The sequence below is a fragment of the Protopterus annectens genome, chromosome 1.part2 (genome assembly GCF_019279795.1).
Source record: "Protopterus annectens isolate FY-2018-M chromosome 1.part2, PAN1.0, whole genome shotgun sequence".
NCBI classification, from domain to species: domain Eukaryota; kingdom Metazoa; phylum Chordata; order Ceratodontiformes; family Protopteridae; genus Protopterus; species Protopterus annectens.
In genome coordinates this window covers 773,560,665-773,585,535 of record NC_056727.1, presented here as the reverse complement: position 1 = coordinate 773,585,535, position 24,871 = coordinate 773,560,665, and the positions used below count along the sequence as shown (strand labels likewise).

General features: G+C 39.8%; 1 protein-coding gene across 1 annotated transcript in view; it reads left to right on the top strand.

Annotated features, from left to right (window-relative positions):
- Positions 1-24,871, top strand: part of LOC122792414 (xanthine dehydrogenase/oxidase-like) — a 1,368,088-nt gene that overhangs the window by 529,641 nt on the left and 813,576 nt on the right. The window lies entirely within an intron of this gene.

The following is a 24,871-nucleotide window of genomic DNA, read 5'->3' as shown; positions in this document are numbered from 1 at the left end:
ATTTTGCACTTGGGAGGTCTCTGATCTTTAAGTAGGCTTCTACTGAGTACCTCAGCCTATGTGGGCTTATGTGTTGTGAGCTTGTTATATGCAAGAGGTGGTGTGGTTGCTGACAATCTGTTTGATATCTAGTTTATTATGTGAGAGAATTGATTCAAAATTCATAGTAGAGATAACAGCTCTCACATGTTGTATTTCTTTGGTTTAGAAGTAATTGGTTGTCAGTATACACGAGGCAATTGCTACATTGTCTCAGGATGCCCATGTCAATCAGGCTGGCTGGAGAAATTGTGGGAAACTTTCTGTCTATTATGGCAGGTATATACTGTTCTAACTAGTGGGGAGTGCACTAGATGGACCAGGTTTTGCTGTAAGACTAACAAAAAGCAACTATTCTATGGAAGGCTAAGGGTAGAAAAATGTGTCAGTGCTTCACAATGCACAACTGAGTTGCTCACAGGGCAGCAGTGCAATCTCTGGGCAGATATGGTAAATTGAGTGCAAACACACTCAAACACAACACTTAAATACAAGTGAAGTTAAATGTTTTTAACAAAGTAACTATAGGGATAGCCCAAATCTGAGCCTTTTTCCAGCAATCCCCAACTCAGATGGATCCATGGCTGCACACACCTGCCACAAGGGTGCGGGGGGGGGGCATTCTTCATGTAACATGGCTATTTTTAGTGTTCAAATCATACCAGACAGCCTAGATTTGGCAAGCCTAAATGTATCCTAATGTATAAAATGCAGCAGTACTAGAAATTCAAAGTGCAGAAAATTACAGTCATAACAGCAAAAAAAAAAAAAAAAAACAATTTCAGTAAAGCAGCAATTCAGTAGAATACTCCCACAAGAGTGTAAAAGTGTAGACGACAAACCTTTCTAGTGTGAAATAACACTATTCTGGAACCTAGATGCATAAACTAGAACGAAGACGCTTTCAGAATTGCAGACACAATAAGCCTTCAGCCAGCAATTCCTAGCTTAAAAGGGTGTAGTATCCTGTCTTGCAACAAGAGGTTAGATCACAAATATTCCTAATGTAAAATAAATGGTTTGGAACCCATGTGCTTAAATCAGAACAAAGACACTTAGAACATCAGCCAGAATAAACCTTCAACCAGCAATTCCCAGTTCAGAAGGGCAGATGCCTCCTTCTTCTCCCACATCTGTGCAGATTACAAACTTTCTTAATGTAAAACAACTGGCCTGAAGCCCACATGCTTAAATCAAAACTAAGAGGCTTAGAATAACAGTTACAATTTAATGTGATACCAAGCCAGATGACAGTGACATGTCTTTTAATCTACCCACATGCATAATGTCATGGTTAGTAGCCCCTGTGTTATCTTGATGAGAAAGCCCTGTGGTCTGTCCAGCTGCTGCATGTATCTGTTGAGGTTCATGCAAAAGAGAGCATTATACTATATTACTGTTCTGATCTGTTTGACTCCAGTGCTGTCATACAATCCTAAGATCTGTATGTGCTGGCATGTCTTATGATGTGAACCACACATATGTACTGGAAAACATTAAAGAGAAAAGTTAGAAAGTAATAAGACACATCACAGTTCCTGACTTCAAAACCCTTACAAGAGAATACACTAGAAAGTACTGACATGATGATGCTATCCACTCTATAATTTGGCAATGCAAATATAAGTGACAGGTAGAATTATCAGTTTAATAACACAAATGCAGGTATACTAGACAGTAAAGCAGATGTGCACACTGTGCATCAGGCAAAAAAGTGTCTGTATCCCTGAATCCAAAAGAGAAAAAAAGGGATATGGCACAGTTAACATCAATTGCATTTGGTGTTGTGTCGGAGTAAAAGAGGCCTAGGCTGACACAAAATGTCAGTGAGTGGGTGTGAGTAAGAAAAGAAAGCAGGCATGCTGAACCATGTAACTGTTGTGTGTGTGTCTGTAGGGGTCTTCCATGTGATAGTGGTGTGTGAGAGTCTCCATGAACATAGCCAAGCTCAGTGCTAGCTCTACATCTTGGTATGTTGGACAAGTATGAGCCATGCATGGTAGAGTTGGCAATTCAGCATTGTTGTCCCAAACCAGAAGAACTGGCTTTGCCACAAGTTGCACTGGCACCTCCATGCCCAAGTTCAGATGCAGTGCTGCTACCTGAATGTGACTGATGTCTGCTGAACATGGAACACCTGGGACCTCAGTTTCATGGCCTGCCACATCTGGGTGTGGACAGCACACTCACCGACAGAGCAATGTAAGTACTGTTAATATGGGAGCGTGATCGGGCATGGCCACTTTAACTATCAGCAGATGATGTGGCTGACCTATGCCAGTGAGGATGCTGTTCCCCTCCCAGCAGGCGTTCCATTACAGACCCTGCTTATTTCATGACAAACACGTCTCGGTCCATTACAGAAACCTTTCATTCCAATGTGTCATTCATCTGATCCAGTGAATCAACAACCCAGTGGATGCAGTCACACACATCAGCCTGTGCCATATCTAAAACCCTGAGCATTTGTCTGGAGGGCCTTTATGAATGTGCCTGTACCTCCATGATGGCCCTAAACATACATTAAGTGACACGGGAAGAGAGACCTGCACCAGGAGGAGGATGGAGAGCAGGACCCCTCTGAGAAGCCCTAGCAACCTTCCTGCATGGCACTTTGCCAACAATTTGGCTACAGACAGACTCAACAGGCACTGAAGCCACAGTAGCCACACTTCACTGATCAATGTCCTTGCCCTCCACCTGTCCAATATCTGTGGGTTCAGTGAACTGGGTAGGTGTAAGCCTACTGCATTTGTTTGGGGAAAATGAAGGGGGTGTCTGGATGTCAACCTCTGTCAGAGTCAACCTCTGCACCACTGACTATACCTCAGTTTTGCCATCATTATCATCAGTGTCTGATGAACACTGACATCAGATGGCACAGGGCCCACACTCTCACTATCATGATCACCTGTGATAAAAAGGAAGAAACACAGGCATACATTAATACCTGAACTATTATGGTTCAATATATGCTAAACAACTAACAGTGCTGCCACTATTACAGATAGCACAGCAATACACACAACAGGCCTAAAATTACTCATTATGATATTTCTTTAAATTGATCTGCAGTACTGCCATAAATCTATTTGGCTTACCATCTACAGGAGGCATATATCACTGTATTCCTGATGGTCCTGAAATAAGTTAAGCAAGAGGTAAGGGCAGCATCATTACATTTAACAGTAAGACAGGGGTTAATACATATGCTCCTCTATATCTGCATTAACTGTACATTCAAGAACATGGCTGACAGCTCCAGACTGAGCATTATCACTGTAGTAGTCTTCAATCCCCTCCCAAAAGACATGTGACACAGAAGTAACTTTTATTTCAGTTGTTTTACTATACAACAGTATTCATCTGGTCACATAACAAAGCCTACCTGGAAGCTCCTCCTGGGACTCAGAAGGAGTGGTGCCCTTGTCATGAACATGCTGTGGTCCACTCTGCTGTGAGCTCTTATGTTGGATGTTTGCCAAGAACTCTTTATTGGGGGTAAGAGGAGGCCCTCCCTGGTTATCTTTGATCTCGGGCAACAGCAGCTGCTCACCTCTGTGCAGAGGTAATCATGTCAATGGCCATGTGGCACACCTGTTCATATGTACAGCTGTGGCCACCCACATAATTGATGTTGGCAACAATCTGCTGCCATGCTAATAGCCTTTCTTTCATATTGGGCTGACCCTTTCCCAGCAGAAATGCCCCAAGCTGATGGAGAGTGTCAACAGTGATATTGTTCTCCACTTCACTGAAGGGGGGATCTGTGCCTCACTGACATTCTGTCTACAAAGTAACTGTTTCCAGATAAAACAGTAAAGGTAGGCAGTCAGTAGCACCCACTGGAAAAACATGAAACAGTCTACAGATGTGAAATACTAACAACATGCAGGATGCAAAACAAGGAAAGTAGCAACTGCAACATATCCTTGTATGTGCCATAGCAGTAACTCATCTGTGCTCCCACCAAAAGAACAGTTCTGTCAAGTGTGTGACAGAACATTAACTTTTCTTTGCTACCCCATCCACAAAAGAACAGGCACCCATTAACTGGTGCCAGAGCCATGGCCTGAAGTTAAACGCCAAAAAATGCATAGTCATACCCTTCGGGAAAAACAAGGTTACCCCTAGCTACCATATAGGTGGCAATCCACTGAGCACAGAAAAAGTCATCAGAGATCTGGGGACCCAGGTTGACAGTAGCCTTTCGTTTGACACTCATGTTGCTAAAGTAGTTAGGAAAACCTTCTATATCACCCACCTGATCATGAAGGGATTCACATCTAGATCAAGGGAGGTCATCGTCCCCTGTACTCATCACTTATTAGACCTATGATTGAGTACAATGCCCCGTTCGGAATGTATCTAACCAGACACCTGCTGCAGCTTGAAAGGCCCCAAAAGTTCCTCACCAAAAGGATAAAGGGTCTCAAAAATATGTCTTATGCTGCCCGACTGAAAGAACTCCAGCTCTATTCAGTCTCATACCGCTTGCTCAGAGGTGACCTGTGCCTGACATATAAGGCCATGTCAAACCCAGATTTGATGAATATGCTTCACCTCAAAAAATCTAGATCCCTCAGAACCACAAGGGCGGAGACTTAAACCTTGACACGGTTATAAATAGAACGTGCTGGAGGGACAGATTCATCACCCAGAGACTCCCTATGCTGTGGAACAAAATCCCGGTACATGTGAGGCAGAGCACCTCTCTGGCCTTGTTCAAGAGGAATCTTGACCAATGGATGGGAGATTGCAGATATACCCCAGGGATTACTTCAGTGTCACTGCTTGACAGAGGCACAGCAAAATGATAGGCATAGTTTTTATTCAAACTAAAGGGGTGGCGAAAGCCACATAACTATGGGCTAGGCTTATAAATGCCCTTGGGCAGATAGCCTAGTATGAACCTATGAACCTATGAACCTATAAGTATTTTGCTAATAAAACATCTTTGAAATGCTAAAAGTGCTTTCAAAGGATATGTCTCTTAAACATTATACATATGTATCACACAGCTTTCTATGTTAATGTAATGTCAATCAGTGTACCTCTGAAATGGCTTGACAAACATGGCCATGCCATCAGTACACTTCTAACTAATGCATACAGATAAAAGTGTAAAAGCCTTTGCTTCACATTATCTGTTAATATATTCCAGCATATGCATTATATAGGTAACAAAATGGGACCATACCTCCTGGAGTTCGGTACTCCTCTGTAAAGACATCTTTGGAACAAATTTGCTTTTGTGAAGTCCTGTAAACATGTAGCAACTATCTTCATCATCAGTTTGTCGAGCTAGACATTTGCTGTTTTATAATGGAGTAGATTATTAATGGATTGCATCTGTCTTAGACTGTTTCAGAAATGCAAATTACAGCATTAGCAGCTGAATTGCATACTAATCAACCAATCTGGTGGAGTTATTCAACAAGTTATAAAGCAACCACTTAGACTCCATGCTGTTTGTTCCTTTGAACTTCAAAAGTAGTGGAGTACAGACACAGAAAGTCTACACAGAATGTTAGGACCTGCTGCTGCTTAACTCCATTTGTATGTGCTACAGCCTGCAGGCAATGATGCTGATACTGCCAACAGGCCTATGCTGAGACGAACAAGAGTTTTCAGGTCACATTTAACTTATCACAACATACATGACATGGACATTGTAGAGTGCTACAAGGTGGACAGGGACAAAATACAAGAACTTTGTGACCTCTCCCAACCTTAGCTCAGAGCCAGAGCCTTTACCTTGCCATGTATTGGCTGTGTACTGCTTGCATCACAGTACGCACTAAACTAACACTGTGGCAACTGCTGCAATTATGACATAAATCCTGAACACATACTGTATTGTATAATAATATTATGGCATGTTATTGTATTTCATTACTTGATACAGTAAGCAAGTAAAAGGTGGGAGATTTGTACACAAATTGATGTAAAAAGTGACAGCAGAGAGTTATTTGTTTTGTATGTGTCCATTAGCAAGTAGTAGGCCTGAGGCATCAAAGTTTCAGACATTCATACTTCTCCAAAGTACTGATGATCACTGCGTGCCTTCAGTTTAGCACCATACATTTCTAATGGGAAATCATAACAGAGAGAAGTTAGAAAGTAATGAGACACATAGTAGTTTCTGACTACACAGCCCTCACAAGTTCAAACAGGCAGAATGCAAGAAAAGGAGAGTAACAAGAGCAACATAACCTTGGCTGTGCCAGAACTGTAGCTCAGCCTGGATCCACCCCCCCCCCCCCTTGAAGGAACAGTGTACCCTTGCATGTACCATTACAAGAATTCAAAAAGAGCAGTGTGTATTTGTTTTTGCCATACAACCTACCCTTCATTTGATGGCAACTGCATATCATAGTATTCCCAGTTAATACCCTCCCATACCTCTCAACTGTACAGATTTTCACAGAATGTCCACATTTTCACCTCACATTTTTGGTAATTTTTTAAAATAAAATTGTGTTTTTCCTGGCAAATTAGTGGCAAATCATTAACGATGGAAGTTAGAAAATAATGACAGACATTTGGGTTTCAGACTTTATATCCATCAGAAAATTTATGTTAATGCAAAACCTGTTATTCTATCAACTTTTTAAAAATTGTCCCTATTTTTGGGCCTTTGTCCCACTTTTATTCATGGCTTTGTCTAGATTTCATGCTCTAAGAGGTTGAGATGTATGAGATTCCTCACACATTTTAAGGTAAATGATATAGACTGGTGTACACACTACATGTCTGAGAGTACTGGTCAGATAACAGATGAATGATCTAGAAACACTGAAAGGTAAGACAGAGCTGTATATTTGAAAGGAATAATCATAACAGGTTGTGTGATCACGAAGTGCATTCCATCCAAATATATTAAATATAATACATTTTCAAATAATAGGTTATGCCTTAATATCAGTGTACATTTAGTTGCACTTGGTTGTGTGAGAAATTACTTCATTTCTTTGCTTCAAAGCCATTGGTGTGGCAAAGATGGATAAGTCATCCATCCTGTTTTCTAAAGGTGCATTGGAATGAGAGTTGGGATCCAGACCTATGTAGACATATCTCATGTGTACTAACATTTTCTATTGTGTATGTCATAGACTGATTTTCCTCATTTCAACTCTCTCATTTTTTTTCTGGGGGGGGGGCACTGTTTGCTCAATGCGCCACTTACCACAAATAGCTATGGCTGTGTTAATCTCATTTCCACACAAACTGGATGAATGGACCACCCAGATAGCAGACAGAACCCAGACAGCCAGAAACATAAACCAGATACATTCAATTAATACTATTGGCCATCATACAAACACTTTGCCTGGCAGTGCGCACCCTTGAGCACCATGTTTGTGTGATGGTAAAAAATGCACAACCCTTTCAAATGTTGCAAAACCAAAAAGTGCGCACTCTCAGTAAACACGATACCTGAAATTGGTGGGAAACATCATTCTACATTGGTCTTGATCTGTGGTAAGCATGGCAGGTGTTCTTGGAGAGGTTTTGAGATTCTGTGCTCAAAGATGGGGTGGCTAGACATCCAAAGTGTTTGTTCAACTCCTAGTGAATGAAAATGGCCTCAGACTTTTGCAGAGGGACTAACGTTGCTCAGATTAAAAGTCAGAGACATTGAATAGTCTTGGCCGGGCTCTAACCAGTGCTATCTTTAAAATATATAAAATATAATATAAAAAGTTGGATTCTATCAACAATTACCATCAGAAAGAAATTCAAGGTTGGTAGAATATCATAAAGACCTTAAATTAGTAGTTGTGGTGAAGTGTGAGAGCTGAGAGGGGAAGGGAAAGAGGAGGGGGAGTAGTTTAGGTGGGAGTGGGACAAGGACAGGTCCAGGAATAATTATTATTATCAAATTACTATTTAGAACAGTACTTTTATGATGCATACACACTACATGCTTTTCGCATCCTTAACAAACATGTGGCATGAGACCTCAGATTTGAGGCTTGTTCCATGGCAGCTGTGGAAAAAACAGAGCAGAATATCATATTCAGCTTTTAACTCTTACAATTAGTCACTGAAATTGATATGTACATATCTGTGGGGTGTCCCCTGTACTAAATTCCCTGATCCAGTGGTCAAGGGCATCCCACTTTCTCCTCCAGAGGTCATCAAAGTGATATCTGCATTGCTCACTAGTGTAGGGAATACCTGTATCACAGATCAAAGCCTTAGCAATATTATTCCAAGCTTCAGACTTGTAGTCTTGTTTGTGTCTTTCGGCTTTTCCCAGTTAGGGGTCGCCACAGCGGAACTCTGGTCCGCTAATGATTGGCAGTTGATTTTTACGTGCCGGCTTGCCAGGCCTGATGCACAACCTTCAATGAAGGTATGCCCATTCACGCATATCTCCACACAGAAGACGCTCTAGCAAGCTGAGAATCGAACCGGACAGCGTCTTACTGTGATAAGCCTGAATAATCCTGCAGCAGCAACTGAGACACATGCACCTTAACTAGGAATCCAGTAAAGACTTTGGACTCCTGAACACGCCACCTCTGTGCTTGGAAGCATACTCTCCTTACCAGCAACACCAGACATGTCTACCATAGCTCAAACACAATGTAAAATGAGCATTTCCCACCAACTGCATTTTGTATCCTGATGTTTCCTGCCAATTGCACATCTCATGCTTACTGAGACTGCACACGTTTTGGTTTTGCAACATTTGAAATCATTGAGCATTGTTTAGCATTGTATAAACATGGTAGGTAAGGGTGCACATGGTGGCACCATGTTTGCATGATGTTAAGCAATGCGCAACAGAGGCAAGCACTGCAATTTCAGGATTATTTGGCATAAATGCATTTGTGTAAATGTGCTAGTCAAATAGACCATGTCTAAGTTACTCCTAGACTTACAGCTATTGCCACAAGAAGGTTGTGAAAACAGTCATGTATGTTGCACTTCTTTGCTATAATCTGCAATCTCACAACAGTAAAACAAAATTTGCACACCCTGTATTTGAACCCCGGACCATTTTGACTCCACACCTACAATTAACACCTGCTGCCACAGGATTAGTGACATGATATGCCCTATCTTAGTATTCATTGTAAAGTTCTCACTGTTAATTGCAGTGCAATGCTGCTTGCCATGTTTGCACGATAGCCAATAGTATTAATTGAATGTATCTGGTTTATGTTTGTGGCTGTCTGGCTCCTGTCTGCAACCTGGGTGATCCATTCTTCCAGATTGTGCACTACTGTGCTTTGCACAAACTGGATGAGCACAGCCAAACATGTTTATGCTAAGTGGCGCATCAAGCAAACACTAACCTCAAAAAAAAAAAAAAAAAAAAAAAAAAAAAATGAAGAAACACAATCTATGGCAGTGCCCCAAACAAATTTTAATGAAGAAAACTCAAGTAAGGGAACAGCAATTGTCATGCTGTCCTGCAATTTGCATTCAAGGCTAGCAACCATACACAGAAATGGTATCTGCATCATACCTCCCAGCTGTCCATAGTTTTGCAGAATGTTCAGATGTTTGCATCATATTTTTGTGCTGTTCCTTGTAAAATGTGTGGTTTGCTGGAAGCCAACACATAATGACATCCATTTCAGTTTCATACTTCATAACCTTCAGAACATGCATGCTAACACAAATCCTATTCTACCTACTTTCTATGTTTATAAGAAAAATATGGTAACTCTATCCCTATTTTTTGCCCTTTGCCCCCCATTATTTCAGTTGTTGTCCAGATTTATTGCACTAAAAGGTTGGGAGGTACAATCTGCATTCATATTACACGTTTCACGGCCAGCAACACTGGTGTGAGCTGCAAAACCTTGCTTACATGCCTGCGCATCATTAATATGCATGGCGCAATACTGCATGATGAGCAATATCATGTACGTGAAAACACTCCATGTAGGCTCCACGCAGAACCTACACAGAGTTTATTGAATGCCCCCAGTAGTTCTGTGGGATACATTGATGCTTAGTGAAAAGTCAAATTGATTAGTACCTAAAAGACTATCCAAAGTTCATCAGCTAAAATCAGTTATCTAATGAACAAAAAAATAAAGCCAGCCCAACTAAGTTAAAAGCAGCTCCAACCATCATTGAGAGGCAGCATCTTACCCAACAGCTCTTCATAAATATACTCACATCTAACCTTAAGGCAGCATACAAATAAAAAATAACAAAAACTATTCAATAAATTAACAAGAGTCAAGAAAATTAAACAACCTAACAAACTTGACTTGCTACTTTGCCACCTGAATGTCATTCATGAGTTTGTAAGCTAATCCAAGTAAATTCCAAGAAGCTGTTTAATACCAACTTTGGGAGACACCTGCCCAACAGATAAACTTCGTAATACTGAACCTACCCAATGTCTATCCGTATTAGCTACTCTATCATTGAAAACTACATCCCTCTAATCTGGAAAATCTCCTACATCACTCCTTTACACAAAGGAGGCAACTCTACTGATGTCACAAACTACAGACCCATCACCATTCTTTTATCCTTCTCCAAAATATTAGAAAAATGCATCCATTCCCAGCTCCTAAACCACCTTCTGTCCAACAACACACACAAGATGGTCCCTCCCCCATCACAGCACCACAACCTCCCTCCTCAGTTTCACCCACACAATAAATCAGCACAGAAATCATAACAAATATGTCTTGTCCACCTTTCTAGACCTCTCGAAGGCCTTTGACACAGTTTCACACGATAAACTGTTGTCAGAGCTAGCCACTTTAAATCTTAGCCATTCTTCCCTACTATGATCCCATAGGTTTATGGTCCCATAGCTACCTCACCAACAGCCAACAAGCCATAAGATGGCAACAGGAATTATCATCCCTACTCCCTGTCAACATAGGAGTGCCACAAATTTCCATACTAGGCCCCCTACTCTTCAATATCTTTACTAACCAACTGCTCAAATCCACCTCTCTCACCTCAGTCATCCAATACACGGATGACTCAGCCATCATATGTACTGCATCATCCCTCAAACAGTTAGAGATTACCACACAACAGTCTTTCCTTGAAGTCGAATCCTGGATAGCTAAAGCAAACCTCATACTAAACCCAACTAAAACCAAACTGATGCTCTCCCAACCCCCCCACCCAGACACCTTTCAGATACATTCCTCCAACAGACTGCTATAACCCCTGTCACACAAACTAAACTATTAAGAGTTACAATCGATAACAAACTGAAATTTGACCTACACCTATCTCAAACCATTAAAAAAACACATCAAACTTGGCTGTCTGTACCTCCTTAAACCTTTCCTTACTAACCAATCAAGACTCGACATTGCCAGGACTCACCTTTTATCCAGTTTACTGTATGCCTCCCCCATCCTCACCAACCTTAGGAAATCTGACCTTACCAAACTCGAGTCCTGCTATGACAAGATAGCAAAGTTTGTCACTAACTCCCAACACAGATCCCACCATTTTGATGCTTTACAACAACTAAAATAGTTAGAACTTCCCCCAGCAATTAACATACACCCATCTCACTCTCACTCATCACCTAGTATACCAGCCAATTAGAACCCCAGCCATATGAAAACACTCAACAACTCCAATCCTCACACAAACCACTCCTTCAAGTGTCTAAAAGTAACAAAAAAGTTGGGGACACCTTTTACTCTCGCCACATTTCTAAAATCTGGAACATGATTTTCCCCCAACATATTCTAAACATTACCAACCCAATAGAATTAAAAAAAACTGCTAAAACAGCACCTCGCTAGCAAGTGGATCTGCTGCTATATCAGTACAGGCTAACTGGCATCTACATGCTTCTCCCCTGCACACTCTCCACTTCCAAAATAGTCACCATCAGAGACCCCTTACCTACATCTTCTCTCCACCATTCTCCCACCTTTATACCTCTTCCCCATCAGTCTAGGTTAACAGAGCTAACAGCACCAACCTTCTTCAGAGTCTAAGGGAATACAAGTATTATCTTCATAATGCAAATCCACAAAAACAGTATATCAATGTATCATGTACCTATCTTCCAAAAATGTATATGTATAATATATGTATAACTCCATTTGTATGTAAATCCACACCTGCTTTGAAGAAAAAAAAAACTGGGGGGGGGGGGGTTCTAATCTTCTCATATTGCTACTATAAATTTTATTTATTTTACATTTGTTAACCGGGAGAGTCCGAATGGATACATGTCCATTTTCAGCAGAGGCCTGGGGAGAAAAGTTCCACATGTGCAAAAAATAAGTGACAATCTATAGTCATGGTTACACTGAAGTTTAAACATTTAAAAATAAGTGACAATATATAGTCATGGCTACATTGAAATTTAGCAGCATTGTAGGTTTATAGTATGAAATATGTACACAAATCATTTAACAGCATTGAAGTGTATAGAATGAAATGTTTACACAGATCGATTTTAAGGATGACAATCAAGATAAAAAGGTGGTTAGTTAAGAAGGGAAGTTGTTAGAAATTACATCTACAAGGGTTAAAAACATAACCTTAGAATGGCTAGGATAACAAGACACCATCATTATAATAATGTCAATGGCTGTTGAGAAGTGTATATAATCTGGGTAGAGAAAGGTTTAGAAAGATTATACATATAGGTTCAGGAAGTTATTATTATTGGGTATTTCTCCTATGCGAGTTGTGTTTTATTGGGTTAGTCTGGGTTTAGACATGGACATAGCCAATGCCTGTTTAGGTGTTTCTTTAGGGATATTTTGAATTGGGGTAAGGAGGATGTAGTGGTAAGATCTGCGGGGAGTGAGTTCCATTTTTTTTCCAGCAGAGTTGGAGAATAATGATTTTCTGGCTGAGTTATTGGCTTTGGTAGATTGTACTAGCATTCTGTTGAATGAGTGGAGGGATGCTAGGTTACTGTAGGGGGTGATAATATTTGTCAGAATGGGTGTACTGTTAGTGTAAACTCTGTAACTATTCCTGTGATATATATAATCAGTTGTCAATGGCTATATGTAACCATGTTTTGTAACGCACCTGTCAATGTATATTTTTACTTCATAGCTTTTCTCCCCATGCTTCCACTGAAAACATGCTTCCACCCAGATGGGCTATTATCCCAGTAAACAAATGTAAAATAAATAAAAATAAAATAAATAACTGCTGTGAATAAGAAACAAGCAAACAGAAAACAAGCCTTGGAAATTTTTAACAGCCATCACAAAGGCAGTCTTTTGCCTCTCCTACATCCTTTTTTTTAAAGAACAGGACAAGTTCCACTTCAGCAAGACTTTATTTGCTTTCATTGATTTGGGAGAATTCAGTACAGCAGATCATACTGCTGAACCTTCCAAAGAAATATTAACTTCCTGAACAGCCTGCCAGGTTTTCACATCAACTTCTTCAGGGTTAGAGAATATCATCTAAACTCCTGGCATTAAAAACTATAAGTAAGGTGGGTATATTCATCAAGTTTTCAATTTCTGTTACCTGCATGACTTAATAATTTGAAGAGAAGAGTCTGTTTTCTGTCTGCTCTTAGCAGAGAAGTCATAGTCATAAAGTACCCTTGAATACCCTATTTTACCTACTTCCCTGGAGTCCACAAAGCTGCCAGTATCTGCTCTGTCAAGATACATGCATCATCAAATCTGCAAAAGAAAACATAAAAAGAAGACAGTGTTGTATGAAAGCTTCCTTAAAAACTAAAAAAGGAGAGCATGATTCCAAGGTTTATTAAAATATTCCTTGGAGTTTTGGTCTGTTTTGTTTAGTTTTTAAGGAAGATTTCATGCCACATTGTCACCTTTTTATGTGTACTGGTCTTTGTTGGTAGCATTGGTTTTACTATTTGATTGGTTTCTATGCATCAAATTAACCATAAGTTGTCTATGGAATTGTAGCCACACCTTATGAAGCAAACATAGATGGTGCACACCCTCTATATAAAATGTCCCCTTTCCATAGCTCTCAACCTCTTAGCACAAGAAATCTGGACAAAGCCAAAATAATGTTGGGACAAAGGCCAAAAAAAAAAGAGTAACACATTTTAAATATTGTCTGACAAACTTAGAAAGTTGTGATAATAAAATGCTTTGTGTTAGCTTGTATTTTTCTGAGGGATATGAAGTCTGAAACTAAAATGACTGTCATTATTTAGAGACTTCAATCCTCAATGATTTGCCAGAAAACTGCAAATGTTATGATGAAAAGACCAAAAATATGAGACAGAAATATGGACATTCTGTAAAAAATCTGGATAGTTGAGAAGTACGCCCCTTCCCCTTGCCTTGCCCTTGATATATATCAAACACATTCAGTAGCAGCCGTGCATTTCAGTTTGCTCATGGAATACACATTTTTTCTCCAGATCTAACCTGCAGTTTAAATATGATGAGCTTCCATTTAATGTATCCTTGCCTCTACTTTTGTCATTCTATGGATAAAGACTCAACCCAAATGCACTTCTTGTAGTTGGTCTGAGTGACTACAGTGGGTTGACTCCATATTTGCTGTTTTGCTCTGTACTTTGCTCATGTAATCAGTGTGGTTTGAATTTACCTCTTGCAATTCAGACATTATAAATGATGTACTAGATTCTATGATCTATAGCTGATCATACTCATTCTTTATGAGATGTTGAGTTTTATGTAGTGCAGTTGATGGCAGGCCCACATATATATATTTTTCCCAATGGCCTGAATCTATTAGCTTGCCTATAGAATGTTTGCAATTTTTTTCAATAAATTTTCCTTTTTGTAACTTTAATATGGGTGGGCAGAGTCAAGGAAAAACCCATCTATGTTTGGACAATGCACAAATCCACAAATCCACTGGCTGCAGTGTTTTGTGGGAGACTGAAACTTCTTCACACACACACACACACACACACACACACACACACACACACACACATACACACCTTGTATTCCTTAAGTAAATTGACAAACTGACTGCTGCATCCTGGGTAGTTGGGCAACAGTTCCTCTGGTGTGGTGAGCTCAAAGTAAAATGAGTAAAATCACTCTTTGTTGGTAACTGCGGACTTTGACTCATTTTATTTTTATTTATCTTAGTTTTGCATTTGTTAACTGGGTAACTGAAGAAGTTCAAAGATACTTTTCTGTCACAACCTGAGTTATGAGCATACAAAAGGAAAATTATTTGCATAGAGTATTTAATAATAAGAAAATGCAACAAAAGAAAATAACAAACATTTCTTAGGAGAGGATGGGAGTCAATATTTAATGATGACTATTAAAACAGTGGCATTGGGAGATATCATTGGTATGCTTTTTAAAGACTTTCTTAATGTCTACTATGGTTTTAATCAACCTGATCTTCTGAGGTATTTTGCTCCAATACCTGGGTACTGATTTGGAAAATGAACTTTCTGTCACTGCTAGGAAATAAAGAAGGTTGACATCAGCATTTCTGAGTGCAACATTAACTTCTGCCCCAGGCAAAATGACTCATTGAAGGACTCCTTGGTGAAGCATTTTTAGACTGTGCCACTGCAAAGTCATACAACACAGAAAAAGGCATAAAAAAAGAAAAAGGGCAAACTACATGGAACTGTCATCAGAACTGACTCCACCACAGTCTCAACCAGGTAGTGACTCTGATCACAATCTCCTTAGCTGGTACCTAGGTGAAACTTTTTTACTCCATGCTTGTACAAAGTCAGACAACATAGAAAAATCAATTAAGGCAGAAAGAGAAAATGAGTAACTGCAAGGAACTGCTGGTCATAATAACTGTACTTCCCTTTCAGGCATGCAGTGGCTCTAGTCACACTCCAATAGACATAGCTAGGCAGTAACTAGGTAGTGGGAGTATTGTTCAGCCTATATTCGTCCCATATCTATACAGTTGTGAATTTTAGCAAGGACATGTACTAGTTATCTTCTCACCAAGTGAACCCAGCCATAAAAATCCACTCTTTTGTCAGTATCTCTGTGCTTAATAAAATAGATCTTTACAGTAGACTTGCTTTGTATTTAAAATAGGGCAGATACCCAGACTTTGTCACAACACTTCATTCAGATACAAAAAGAAACAACATTTTTTCCTAAGCATCTTTTACATCATTTACACATTCTATCCTTCTTCTGATGATTTCTTTATCACTTACCTATTTTCACCAGTCCACCTCTCAGAGTCTCATTGTGGATATGTGCATTAATTGGCAATGTTTAGCCAACTGATTTACAGCCTGCTTTGGTCCCCCCACACCCTCACCCTCGGTACTCAAAACTTACACTCTGATATACACGTTCACTATTTATAGCTGTTCCTAACCCTCTTAAAAATATATACTATCCATTAATCTTACTCTCCTATAAAATTCCCTTGCCAGGACTCTCTCTTCTTGCCCTAGCCATTCTGATCAAACACCCAAACTACAAAGTATTCATCTTCTAGAAAACCTATAACAATGCAGCCACTTACTTCCATACTGCCTCACAGTAGTGTAGCTAGGACAGGACAAGAGGGCGGGTGTGACTAGCCAATCCTGATCTTTTGTTAATGCCAGGGTATTGCATTTGCGGTCAAACCTGATGACTGTAGCACTCCATGTGTGGTCTAAACTGTAGGGTTTGTTACAGTTTAAAGTAAAAAAAATATATATATATATTTTACCTAAAACCTGAATGCTGTAGTGCTCCTTGCAGTCTGGATGTAAATTGTAGCAGTTTTTTGCTACATTTGTAGCAAACAGTTTGCTACAATTTAAAATAAATTATGTTAAGAGTGATTTGGGGGAAGGGCACAGAAATGGCACCTGAATGGCTGGGGCTGGACGGGGTGCATCTGGCTACCTGGTTGGTGTGCCAGTAAAAGAAACATCTGTTTATTTTTTTTATTTATTTATGTATGTATGCATGTATGTATTTATGTTTGTTCTTCAATGGAAGAACTAGGCAGTGGCATAGCTCTAGCTATAATAAAAGTAGATTTCTTATCTGCTACGCTTCTGCTGCCTCATACTATAAACCCCCTTACTGTCACTACCATTCCTTCTTTTTGTTTTCATTTTTCCCTTTGTCTTTCCCCATATTTAATCACCCTATCATTGTCTCCACCAAACAACATTTACATTGTTTCTAACTCTGCCCATAGATATACTTTTCTCCTTCCAACCTGCCAACCTCTCTTCAAAACAATACACTTAATTCAATACTCCCATCAACAATTTATACTTCAGACATGCCTCCTCCTTTACATCATATACCTCCCCCTTGGAAAGTCCTACAGCTGTCTTACACACAAACAGCTCTGACAACCTTCTCAGTCCCACCTACCTTTTACATAATCAAATATCCAGTCCCATACAAGGCACCCTCACTTTATACAACCTGGTAAATTAAAATCCCTCAAATTATGTATGCCCCTCAAATTCTATATAAGACTTAGCCACTAATTGCTGTCCCCTGCTGCATAGCTAAATTGAACCTAACCCATGTATTCTGCAGCCTACCACAACCTTTCAACCACAAAATCTTCATACAAACCACACAAACCTATTCATCACCTTAATCAATGCAACCTGCTTGATAAATGTGAACACAGAGGAAGCATCCTGAACCCAGGCACTCATTCACTTCCTACTTTTACATTCACGTCCCTCCTCCTGGATCCAGAATAGGTGGAGGATCATTACTTGTTATTAGACATGGCCTAAGAGTGACCCTAGTATGTCAAAACAACTCTACCAATCACTACAGCCCCAAATGGCCAGCAGTGAGAATACACAGCAAAATATCCCTTCTACTGGCTCTAATCACTGTCCAAAATTCAAAAACCTTTAATAACAATGTCTACAGTCCATAATGTCAACTAAAGACATAGTACTATTTGAAGACTTCAACACAATACTCCTCTGCCTTTCAAATCAAGAAATAAGTGACTCTCTGTCTATGTACATACTCAAATGATTAAACAATGAACTAAACCAAGTCTAATTTCAGGAAACCATTCCTTTTGTGATGTTTTAATCACAAACATCCCAAACAAACTCAAAAACATTAACACATGTCTGCCTTTGTTTAGTGATTACTGCCCCATTTTATTATATTTAACTACAGACAACCTAACACCTTCACCAAAGCTAATATCCTTAAGGCTCACATCTCAGAACAACATTTCATATATCTACTTAAGCCCCATCCTACCAGAAAAAAAGCTCAGAATAGACTGTAGCCACATCACTTATCATCAAACTACTATAACTTCAAAGCAAACACTTACCTGATGTTACCAATGACTTAAACGTATTTCAAACAAAATGGCAGCCCACAGAATGCACATCCTCCTATAAGCACAAGGATAAAGCTTGGTCTGTCTTAACAGAAAAAAAAAATTCACCCAACAAAAATCGCTCACCCAAAAGACACACGCAAAAACTTCAGGCCAGTCTCTATGCTTTCAACCCTAAGAAAAATCCTTAAAATATCATCTTTGCTCAACTCACAGACTGTAACAGAAACAGAGCACTCTCCCAACTCCAACCTGAATTTTCTGGCAAAAGCATCTTGACTGCTCTTTATATACCAACAAATGATAGTCTAAGGCATATGGATAAAGGCCACCTTGCCAGTGCAGTCTTTGTACACTTCAACAAAGCTTTTTATCTGGTAGACTATTAATTACTCTTTAACACCCTCCTTAAAACAATTATAAGTAAAGACTACCTCCCCTGGTACCACAATGTCCTTGCAGATAGACAAATTTAGGTAGTGAACTCACACTCTCCCTTTATGCCCCCTTGCAAAAGGAGTACCCCAAAGACCAATTCTGTCATCCTTGTTATTCTCCCTATTCCTTAACTTCACCCCAGTTCACCTACTTCAAACCCCTCATACACTTGTACATTATGTACTACTATTTTAGACAGCACTATAACCTATAGATCCCAGCTTCTCCCTCCATTTGTAAAAGACAACTTGAAAAGGACTTAAATGCACTATCGCTATGGCTCACACTCAATTATGTCATATTGACCAGCAAAAAAACTAAAACATGATCTTCAGCACAAAATAAAAACTCATCACAGTCCCAAAATCTTAACAATAAGGCATAACTTCATAGTAAAAGTGCGGCTAGGGTGGGGTAATGAGGGGTGTTGTTTGGAGTGTTAGAGGATGCAATCAGCAGTAGTGCTGTACTGGCATTTATTTACTCACTGGCATTTCTGAATGCTGGTACAAAATAAATGAATTTACTGTCAGGACTTCTGGCCTGAATAGCTTGCTTCATTACTTCATCTATGCTGGAGTTGTAGTAAGCCATTTAAAACATATATAGGCTGAGCTTTTATAGTAAAACAATTGCTCAAGTGGTGGGTAATAGTAATGATAGTTCGGCAGTTTATACGTTTATCAAAAGACAATTAGTGAGGTTCATAAGTTCATAGGTTAATAGGGGTATACTAGGCTAATGACCACTAGGGCCTTTATAAACCTAACCAAGCATCCAAAATGTATCCCACAAGTTTTTGAGCCTTAGAGAATATTTTAAAGGGTATATGTAAGCTTAGGGTATGATATACAGACTGCATCTGTCCATTAGAGACATAGGTGCTAGATTTGGGGTGAATTTCCAATTGCCTATCCACTGGTCCAGGTTACACCTGATTATGGTTAAAAAGCCTGTTCCAGAGGAGGATAATTCAATTAGATACATTTATGTCTCTAAAGCATGTCCTATTTGTGATGCAAACAAGGTTCATGTCTCTTGTTGAGTAGTTTTGTTGCTACTGGTATTGCAGATGTGCAAAAGGTCCATCAGAGTGGGATCCTAGGATGCCTTGAATGACAATCACAGATCACCTCTCAACAGTCTGTAGGAAACCAAGTACAAGGAAAAGTCTTTGAGGTGATATACATAGGACATGTTGTTTACATCCAGCATAGGATATGTTGTTTACACCCTGCATAGGACATGTTGTTTACACCCTGTATTCTTTTATTGAGGTGCCTTTTTGGACTTTCCATTTGCTGGATGTGCCTGATTAGGTGTATACTAAATGGACATTGTATTCAATGATGGGTCTGACGGGGGACAGTATGCAGAAGAATAGTGACCTGTCTGGACCTAGATGCCATGCCTTATTTATAACTTATGCAACAATGAATACTTTCCTTACTACCTCAGACATATGTTAGTAGAAAGACAGGTGTATGTTCCCAAATCCCCAACTACTAGGTTCACTGTTAAGGAATTATTATCAATGAGGTAGTTTACCTAGGATGGCTGACTTCCCAAAGGGTACTATTATGCATTTTTTGGCATTGAGTTTTAAGCTGTGGCTTCGGTACCCGTCATTTACCTGTTTTATTCCTTTATGTAGGATGTTCATAGGTAAATACAAGGCTCTCAATCTACATAGTTTTATAAGCCTAGCCAATAGCCTGAAGTCAGAATAAAACCCTGTTCTTTGTATCTGAGAGTTAGAGACCTTAAACATTATGCTACCCCTTCCATAAAAATGTTAGTGTCTTGGGAAATTCTATGACTGTTCCTAGTTTGCAGTTATCTGAAAACTTGATCAGCCAGTGGCCTTTGACACTGGCTTTGACTTCTGAGAAGTAAATGCATAAAGGAAGAGGCCCAGCACAGAGCCCTGAGGGATTCCACTAGTGACCAGCTTTTTGCAGAGGTGGTATCCCCTATGTTAACTTCCTGGGTCCTATTCAAGAACCAGCTGGCTATCCGGCACATAACATAGGAGTTAATGCCTAATTCCGTGAGTTTGTTTGCAATGCCTGAGTGGTGTATTGCATGAAATGGCTTAGCTAGTTTAGGGTAGGGGTATGCACTGTTTTGCCCTCATCCATTGCCTTGGTGACTTTTTGAAAGAAGTCTACCAGACTGAATTGGCATGATCTGCCTTTGGCAAAGCTGAACTGGGTTAGATCCAGTGTCTGAAGGTTTGCTATGTCATCATTAATCATATCCATGATAATTCTTTCCATGGCTTTGCATATGAAACTTGTCAGACTTATAGGTCTGTAGTTCCCAGGGTCAACTGATGATTGCCCTTGTGCAGAGGGACGACTGTTGCAGTCCTCCATTCATAATACACAAAACCTGTCTGGAGACTATGATTAAATAGGGATGCCAGAGTTCCAGATAGATCATGCTTCAGGCTATTTAAGAGGCATCATGGGATATCAGAGCCCATTGATGAGATGTTCTTAACTTTAGAGAGTGCATTTCAGGCCTACTATTGGGGAGTAGCCAAGGGGAAAGAGGGGTAGAATCAGAAATTAATTTGTCAGTCAAAAGAGTTTTTATATTTTCTGGCTCCATGTAAGTGACTCCACTAACAATCAGTTTTATTCCCTGTTGTGTAGCACCCTTGAGGTTTTGGACATAGCTAAAAAAATCCCGTGGTTGTCCTTGCCCTTGGAGGCTATCTTCACATCAAAATTGACTTTGGTAGACTTAATTTGCCCTTTTAATTGTTTATTTAGCCTGATGAGAGTTTTCGTCCTGCTGGGCATTGCACCTCATAATTTTTCCTTTTTTGTACAATCTATGTTTAGATTCTACCAGGGTGGTTTCCTTTTTTGTGTGTGTTGTGGGCTAGTTTCTGGTAGGGCACATCTGTCTCTATGCATCTATTAACATGATTTTCAAGGTTTTTGTGTACAGTTCTGCATGGACAGCTGTGTTCTCTGAGTTTGGAAGGGCTTGAAATTTTGTCAAATAAGTGTTTGCCTTAGAGTAGTTCCTAACTGTTACAGGATTTGCTGGGACTGCAGCATTGATTTTTATTTTGAAGGAGGCACCTTTATGGTTTGACTTTACCAGAGAGGACAACACACTGGAGGTAGGGGGTAGCATTCTCCACGCTAGTCTGGGATTGTGTAAGATTCCCGGTTTATAGAGGAGTAGTAAAGTCCCACATGGTTATGGTATTGAGTTGAATGGCAAGTGTCTCCAGTAGGTCTAAGCTTGAATTATGGGTTTCATGGGTCATAGAGTATGATTTAGAGCTTTCAATGATATGATATGGGATTTTAACTATAGTCATTTGGACATGGAGAAGATCAAGTGCATTAAGCTGTTTGACCAGCAGTGAGGCATGTTTGTTTTGGATATATATCAAGACAACTTCTCCTTTAGTTCCTGCCTGTGCAGTAGCTGGTCAAAATGTATGGACAGCATTATATCCCTACACTGCTGGGGTGCTGTCTGTGGCTTTAAACCACTGCTATAACAGAATTGCCCACTTTGCTGCAAATTGCTCGTATAGGACTCATCACTGTACTGCTTTGAGACAGCTCCACTGACTTGAACTGCCCTACCTCCTAACCTACAATCAGCTCTGCCTCTGTCATTCTGTTACCTCCCGAATAAGTGTCCTCCCCTCAAAAACCTAGTACAACATCACTCAGCCAAAAGGCCTCTTAAATCATCAAGCAAACTACTACTAGAAGTCACCAACAGCTACATTAGCATTGGAGACACTATATAGTAATTCAGTGGCTAAAAAAAATGGAACTTTCTCCCCACTAGCATACAAAACACATTGTCCAAAGCCTCCTTTAAAAACCTCATTAGCCAAAATCTCAAGCAAAGTTGGCAAGACTGCTCCCCAGGCTAGTGAAAGCGGATAAGGTACACATACTAAACCTAGAGTACTTGATAATAGTTTTCACTCTTACTCACAAACACTGGCTAATGTACAATGCATGTACTGTACCGTACATGTGTACTATGTATGTATTCTACCTATGTTCCAAATTTCAGCTGTACACCACAAATCTATTAATTACCTTTATTTTTAACTTAATATTTCTTGTTTGTTCTCTCCACTGTAACTGTTAATGTGCTGCATACCACTGTAAAAAAATGTCTATTGTAATTTGTTTGTATACTGATCTTATCTAAATATCTAAATGTATCTGTAGTTTTTCTATGTGGAGCTTTTCTCCTTGGGATTCTGCTGAAAAAGGGCCTTTTCGGCTCAGTCAGGCACACCGGTTAACAAATGTAAAATAAAAATAAAATAAATAGCTAAATGTCTTCTTATTTGCATAGATGTCCGCATTTTCCAAGGTCAAGAGAGCTTGGAAGGAGTGGAGTTTCATTTTTGGGCTATGGCATTGAGCAGTAACACCTTTAGATTCCCTTGGATTCATTTTGGTAAGTCAGAAAATGTGTCAGTTTGGCATTGCCTAAAAAGGCACTATGGGACAGGATGATGTTTTAGCTAATATTCAAAAGCCTAGTAGGGACAGGTGCAGACCATCTTTGGCAAAATAATGTGGCCTGTTGACCATATTCTCCCATGCTGGCAAATATTGTAACCCTTTAATAAAAGGCTTAACTTCTGATGTCATTCAAAGTCAACCATCTTCTGTTAATAAAGTGGCATCATCCATGGTGAAGGTAGGATGCTGCTGAATGCTAGGCTCATACCTGCCTGAGACACATCGTCCGAGTGCTCCATAATGTCTCCCTTCATATATTCCATGGAGGTATGTCTAGAGTCAGTTTATCCCCACATGGACTATGAGCACTTCATACTGGTACTTGTGGTTCAATGACCTGAGTGCTTGAGTGACTTGTTGGGTCCTGACCCCTGATAGGCAACTGTCAACGATTTTCTCCTTGTTCAGCCTGGTGAGTTGGACAGCTTTATGTCTCACAATGGCATCTCCTATGACTAGAGTATTGGGTAGTGTGTTGGCTTGTCTTGTGGGCTTTGTAGTTGAGGCTCCATGGGGTGTGGCTGTATGTGTGATGTTGGGTGTTATTTCTATAGAGTACTCTGGGGTTTCTGAGGAAAACTGATGTGGTTCAAATGTCTAGACGATTTGGAGTTTAAAACGATTATTTTTAGTGCTTCAGCATATAATGGCTTATGTGCCTTGGTCCATACTATGTGTGGTGGGTGTAGTGTGTGTGTGTGTGTGTGTGTGTGTGTGTGTGTGTGTGTGTGTGTGTGTGTGTGTGTGTGTGTGTATTAGTGACAATCTGATTGTTTTTTGAGTACTTGTATGAGAGAGTTTTGTTTCCAGTGACATTATGTAATTACATCTCTTGCATACTGTATTGGTTTATCGAAGGGGTATTTGGTTGTCAGTGAACATGAGATACTGCCTACATTGTCTCAGGATGACCATCTCCAAGAAAGTAGTGAAGGGGAAATTGGGGAATTGACTATCATTGTATCAGGTCCTTCTAAGTGATCTACAAGGGTGTGGTACAAGAGGGGTTAATAGCAGGCTAGCTTGTGTGCTTTTATGGTTAGAAGCAAAAACTAGGCTATATAGGAGCAGATTAATGGGGCAGTGCACCTCAATGCACAAACTACTTGCTCTTTGCACAACTGATTTCCTGGGTACATTTGCAGTGGTAGGTTTATAGGGATAGTCTGCTTTCTAAGTGGTTGCATCTATACATGGCATTGTTAAACACTGACAGCCCTGTAGTCAATAAAATGACCTCACTTTATGGTTTCCTGTGTGTTTCTCCACTTGGACAGACCAGGGTACCCCCTACTGCCACTAGATGAGTAATTGCAAGTCTACTTAATGCAAAAACACACTAAGGTTAGCTAAAAGTGAAAAGCTGACAGAAACCAAATCAGCAATTATCTAATAGAACACTTTTATGTGATTTTCAAGCAATTAATTTAGCAGTAGTGACACTGAAAAACAAATTCACTTTACAGTCTTAAAATGCAGTTAAATGCAATAAATAAGTCAATAAAATAGCAACAATTTACTTAAATAACTTAAGGAAGTTTGTTTTTTCATGTAATAGTGTTTATCTCAGCCTGGATGGCAGTAGATGCAACAAAACACTCTTGAGTACCCTGGTGAGGGTGCCATGCATTGCT